The 6,000-nt window shown below is 42.2% G+C and overlaps 1 long non-coding RNA gene across 1 annotated transcript in view; it reads left to right on the top strand.

Annotated features, from left to right (window-relative positions):
• Window positions 1–386: 386 nt before the first annotated feature.
• LOC309814855 overlaps window positions 387–6,000 on the top strand; it is an 18,030-nt gene continuing 12,416 nt past the window's right edge. Inside the window, exon 1 of the long non-coding RNA XR_014295759.1 lies at window positions 387–519. This is a non-coding gene — a long non-coding RNA (uncharacterized lncRNA). The remainder of the gene's footprint in view (window positions 520–6,000) is intronic.

Below are 6,000 nucleotides of genomic sequence, written 5' to 3'. Positions count from 1 at the left end.
CTGCTCACCACAACTAGAGAAAGCCTGCATGCAGCAACGAAGACCCAACACAGCCAAAAATAAATAAAATTAAATCTTTAAAATAAAAAATAAAATAAAATAAATAATGAGGACCTTTAGCCCAGCTTGAGCCATGTGAAGCCAGAGGGACAAAACCCAAAAATAAGGATTAAACTCAAAACTCAGAAATTGAGGTTCCAGAAATGGGAAGCCAAGAAGGGCAGAAACATCCAACCAATTGCCACACTGCCACCTCAGCCATGACCCAGATGCCCTAGAATGGGGTGAGGACACAGGAAGAATGGAGTAATAATTTAAAAGCAAGTTGTCTTCCGGTTTCTTTTGCACAGGCTCCGGACGCGCAGGCTCAGCGGCCATGGCTCACGGGCCGAGCTGCTCCGCAGCATGTGGGATCTTCCCAGACAGGGGCACGAACCCATGTTCCCTGCATCGGCAGGCGGACTCTCAACCACTGCGCCACCAGGGAAGCCCTGTCTTCCGGTTTCTAAGAAGGAACTGGTAAGTGCCTTTCTGTGAAGGAAAAAGCATATCTTTTACATCTTTATCTTGACTATTGGAAATTTTAAGTTAGGGTGAGTGTCAGAAGAATGTTTTAAGTTACCTAAACATTTCTTAGAATTTCTGTCTCTCTGCTTACATTGCCCATCTGTCCTTGCAGGCTGACTACCTCACCCACTAGAGACCTCAGCATATTCATCAGAGTGGGTTTAAATTCCCAATCTGATAATTCCGACATCCCTACTATGTCTAGTTCTGCTGCTTCCTCTGTCTCTTCAAATTGTGCGTTTTGCCTTTTGGTATGCTTTGTAATTTTTTCCTTAGTAGCTGAATGTGATATACTTCGTAAAAGGAACTACCATAAATAGACTTTTAGCAACGTGGTGGTGAGGTGTCGGGAAGGGGAAGCGTTCTGTTGTTCTATGATTAGGTCTCCATCTTTCAATGAGCCTGTGCCTGTTCACTGTGAAATTCACACTTATTTCTGGGGTTTTTTTCCTCCCCCGTTAGGTGGGTCGGGATGGCTAGAGCCAGCTGGAGTTGGGTATTTCCCTTCCCCCAGGTCAGTTAGGCTCTGATATTATCCCAGCAGGTTAGACTCTGGTTAACTAACCTAAACTTTTCCTGCGGGATTTTTTTTTTTATGGTCAACTCCTTATGATCTGTAGTAAGAGAGCAGAAAAAGGCAGTATAAAAATCTGAAAGGAGAGATAAATTCGACTTCTTCCACTGATCCTTCACAGAACTACTCATCATTAACCAAACTGGCTTCTTCTACTGAAAGTCCTCCTTCTTCTCTTATTCCCTAGTAGATGTTTAATCTCATAACGAAATGACTACAGGCATGAGCAAGAAGAAAAGGGTCCAAAAGAGAGAATACTTAATACAAAGTGCATAACCAGTCCGTAGGTTGCAGTATCTGACTTAAGATGGAACGTGAAGAGACTGAACAAGGTGATTAAGAGAGGGAGGCACATAGCTAAGAACAGCTTGTTTTAACCTGTGGTGCCCTTTCTCTTCCATCCCCATGGTACAGCTTTATCCTCATGTGTACATCTATCCTACTATTGTTATGTTGTGTAGTTTATGATATTTCAAAATCAGTTATCTTGCTGCTAAATCATTTTGCAATGACTGTATTGTTGCAGAGAAGTAGCTGTGGCCTTTAAAAAAAAAAAGTCCGTCCTATTACATAATAATGTTTGTCTTTTGTCTCAGTTACCACAAAAGAACAAGTGATGTAAATATCTGTATCTCTCCTGCTCAACTTTCAGAGGCTACATTTAATACACTGGAAGGCGGACACTTGCCATGTCAGGTAGCTGTTAGTGAATATCGGACCATTCCCAAAATGCAGCGACTTATCATTGCTCAGGGGTCTCTGGGTCAGCTCAGTGGTTCTTCTGGTCTGAGCCATGCTAGGCTGCAGTCACCTGGCCTCAGGTGGGGATACAGGAAGGGGTAGAGAATTGAGGCCATTTGGGCAGTCTTATACAATGTATGAGGAAGACAGTCAGATGTTCATTACATCCCCAATTTTTGAATACCCCTTGGAGTAGACATTTATTTTCCCTTCCTCCTTCTTCTGGTAACCATACCTCTCTTCATTTGAGGAAACTGTTCCTCCCCCTTCTGAATGGGGCTGACCCTACCTCTCTGTCACAGAGATTGGTCTGAAGGGGGAACTGACCCAAGTGGACAGTACTAGTATCCATCCTCCCCTGTATTGGTCTGAAGATATCCACACAAGGTACCCACTGGGCTCTCAGTTTAGCTTTTCCAGGATTTTTTTTCTCACTGTTACTAGGAGAGGCCCTTTTCCTATCTGATCAAGAAGGATGTAAGCATCCATCATCCCAGCCTCATGGAGAAGCTACAATATAAAATAAAGTCACAGTGTCTGGTTTCCATCATCCCTGGGGTGGCTCCCACCATTGTCTTTACGCACTTTGATAATGGGAACCAATACCTTCACTTTTGCCCAGGTGCTTCAATTTGTGTTTCTGTCACTTGTAACCAAAGGAATCCTAACTGAAGGAGCCCCAGAACATCACATTTCCAACAGAAAAGGCAATGTTGGGACTTCCCTGGTGGCGCAGTGGTAAAAAATCCACCTGCCAATGCAGGGGACATGGGTTCGATCCCTGGTCTGGGAAGATCCCACATGCTGCGGAGTAACTAAGCCCATGTGCCACAACTACTAAGCCTGTGCTCTAGAGCCCACGAGCCACAGCTACTGAAGCCCTTGCACCTAGAGCCTGTGCTCCACAACAAGAGAAGCCACCGCAACGAGAAGCCCACGAACCACAATGAAGAGTAGCCCCCGCTCACTGCAACTAGAGAAAGCCCATGTGCAGCAATGAAGACCCAACGCAGCCAAAAAATAAAAATTAAAAAAAATAAAGAAAAGGCAATGTTTGTAGTTTCTAGGGTACTCTCTAGTTTCATGAATCACTTTTTCTTTTTACATATAGAGCAGGGCCTACAATTCAGATACATAAAGGGAACAGACAGGCAAATGAAAGTGACTAAATGAAGGAAAATGGAACTGTGGAGCCCTGCAGGGTATCTCTTGTAGCCACTACTCAGAACTTAGATTCGGCAAATTGTTTTCTTGAGGGAATGTGAGCCCAATGTTGCTGGATCTTTCAATTTCTTAAAAAAAAAAAAAAAAAAAAAAAAAAACCTGAAAATCTCAATTTTAATGTTGAATTCCCCAATTTTTAAATAATAAAATCCACTCATCTTATATACCAGACACCTCCATGAACTGTCAGCTTGGAATCTCTGTAGGGAACCCACCAATGATACCCACTGCTGAGTCCCATGCTATCCTGGACTTCATTCCTCTTTCACTTGCATCACCAACACAAAAATGCTGAACACTTCTTAAGTACTAAAGTCCATGTGACAAGAACAGAGGTCAAGAAAACTTTGTGGGAATGAGGATGCTGGACTTAATGTTGCCAGAACGGCTCCAGGTCTTTGCTCAAAACCCATCAACCCCCTGTTAGCAGGAGTGTCCTTGCTCAGAACCTGCCAACTACCCCCACCTTTAGCAGGAGTGAACGTAAATCTTTAAGTTAAAGGGTCCAGAGATAAGAAAGGAAGCCACACACACAAAAAAGAAAAAAAACAGATGGAACCAGCTGGGACCAAGGTGGCAACAAATCTGACCTCCAACAGACCCTGAGTCTCATTATACATTGATTTTACTACATTAGCACACACCTATCAACAGCCAGGACCAGACATTAAGGACCAAAAAAGGATAAAAAGGGGGTGACACCCTACTCCCTCGAAAAAGCCCTTCCCCTTCCCCCCAGTAAACTAATGCCTATGCCTCACTTCCCTTTAGCTTTTTTTTTTTCCCCCTTTAGCTTTATTCTTTAAAATTAAATCACTCTCGCCAGCTGGGTGAGAAGTTGATCTGTGAACTTAGTTCCAGCTTGTGCATTCTTTGGCCACTGAATAACGCTTGTGCTGTGTTGGAAGCTTGGTTTCATTATTCAACTACTCAAACCCGAAGGGAAAAAGAATCCTCCCCCGCCAAGGCAGGCCCTAGCAGGGTCCATACACTTATTTCAATAACATTAGCAGCCGAATCACTCAGCATACCAGTGAATTTGTGCCTTAAGAAAATTACAATGTTATGGACCAGCCAGCTGCTTATATACAGTTGAAACTGTGAATGCTAAATCCCTGAAGACCAAAGTTCTACTTTATTCTTTAATATAGAACGCTTTTGCCAGTTATCTGGTGTCTGTTAGCTCCAAGTCTACCTTTTTATACACCACACTGTAGGCTGGAGCTAGGAATCATGTTTCCCAGACTTCCTTGCCAACTGGCTTTCAGTTAGGTTCCATGAATGGAAGGCACTGGCAAGAGATTGGAAGGCAGGATGTACAGAGAAGAAAACTCACTTGACTTGGCATCCCTCTAGCAGCAGTGCACAGCAACGTTCCTGCCTTGCTGGGACCCATCAGAGGTACTAGCCGCAGCCTTGGCTGCGCCGCCTCATCTACCCTCAAGGCAGTCTGAGCACCCACCTCTTTGGCTGTCCAAGCTCTACCATTGGGCATTAGGAATTAATCAGGCCTCCAAGCATTAACCCTCTAAGGATGTCTCCAAGATCCTAGATTCTGATAATACCACTTCTTCTCTTTTACTGTCTCTAACCTTAAAGATGGTAGTCATTTTCTTAAATTATTAATCTCTGGGTTACATAAACATCCACTTCTTGCTCTTTCAACCTTCTGATATCCTGCACTATTTAAATTCCTTCTGTTTGAAATAACTTTACTCAACCCTGACAACAATTATTAGAACAAAAAGTTTATTTTGTATACAGGAATTCCTTTTTCTGAAATCACAGTGTGAAGAATAGTTTCTTCAAATCTCAAGATCCTTGCTACAAGAAAGTAGTTACCAAAAAGCCACAAAAAGCAGTTCTGTAAAATAGTTATTATGATTGTTCAGTTATTTTTATTTAAAGCCCTCATGACCCATAAAAAGACTATACCTAAAGTGACATTCATAACTGACATAGCCCTAAATCTGCCTTCACTCTTCTTGAATCTCTATCTACACAGACCAACTGAAGCCAACACCTAGGAAACAACATTCTTAGGAATGTTCTGCCAATTATGCCAGTGGAGTTGGGTGTAGATTTAAGATGAGCTAGTAAGTATTTAAAAAATTTTAAATATGTATTTTAAAATAATTTAAAATTAAATATCTTTAAAATTTAGTATTTTTTAAATTTTTAATTTTGTTTTCTTTATTTTTTTGGCTGCGTCGGGTCTTAGTTGTGGCACACAGCATCTTCATTGAGGCATGCAGGATCCTTCATTGCGTCATGTGGGCTTTTAGTTGTGATGCACGGGCTCCAGGGCGCATGGGCCCTGTAGTTTGCAGCACATGGGCTCTCTCGTTGAGGTGCTCTCTTGATCGAACACACATCCCCTGCATTGGAAGGCTGATTTTTTATCACTGGACCACCAGGGAAGTCCCTAAAATTTAGTGTTTATAAACCAGCTATACTGGGGACTGGAGGATGGTAATTACTCATACTAGAATAGGAGCCTTTGTTTTATGAATAGCCCCACCTGAGGATATCTTGAGATGTTTAGATATATAAACACGTGTTTCTAGAAAATGGGATTATATCATTCTTTTCTCTAGAAACACCTATACCAAACTAATAGTTGTGGCTGCTTCTTGGGTAAAGGAATTCTTTAACTGTTGTCTTTTTATAATAAGTTCATATTATTTTTATTATAATGAAAAACATTTTAAAGTTCCTTCAGTGCACATTTAAAAGACTTGCATTTAAAAGACTGGGATTGGGACTTCCCTGGTGGTTTCAGGTTTGATCACTGGTCAGGGAACTAAGATCCCACGTGCCGCGGGGCAACTAAGCCTGCACGTCACAACTACTGAACTTGCGAGCCTCAACTAGAGCCCGCACGTCACAAACCA

The sequence above is a fragment of the Mesoplodon mirus genome (assembly GCF_964341445.2).
Source record: "Mesoplodon mirus genome assembly, chromosome: 13".
Lineage (NCBI taxonomy): Eukaryota > Metazoa > Chordata > Mammalia > Artiodactyla > Ziphiidae > Mesoplodon > Mesoplodon mirus.
The sequence above is the reverse complement of the archived record's forward strand: the minus strand, read 5'-3'. Positions and strand labels throughout refer to the sequence as shown.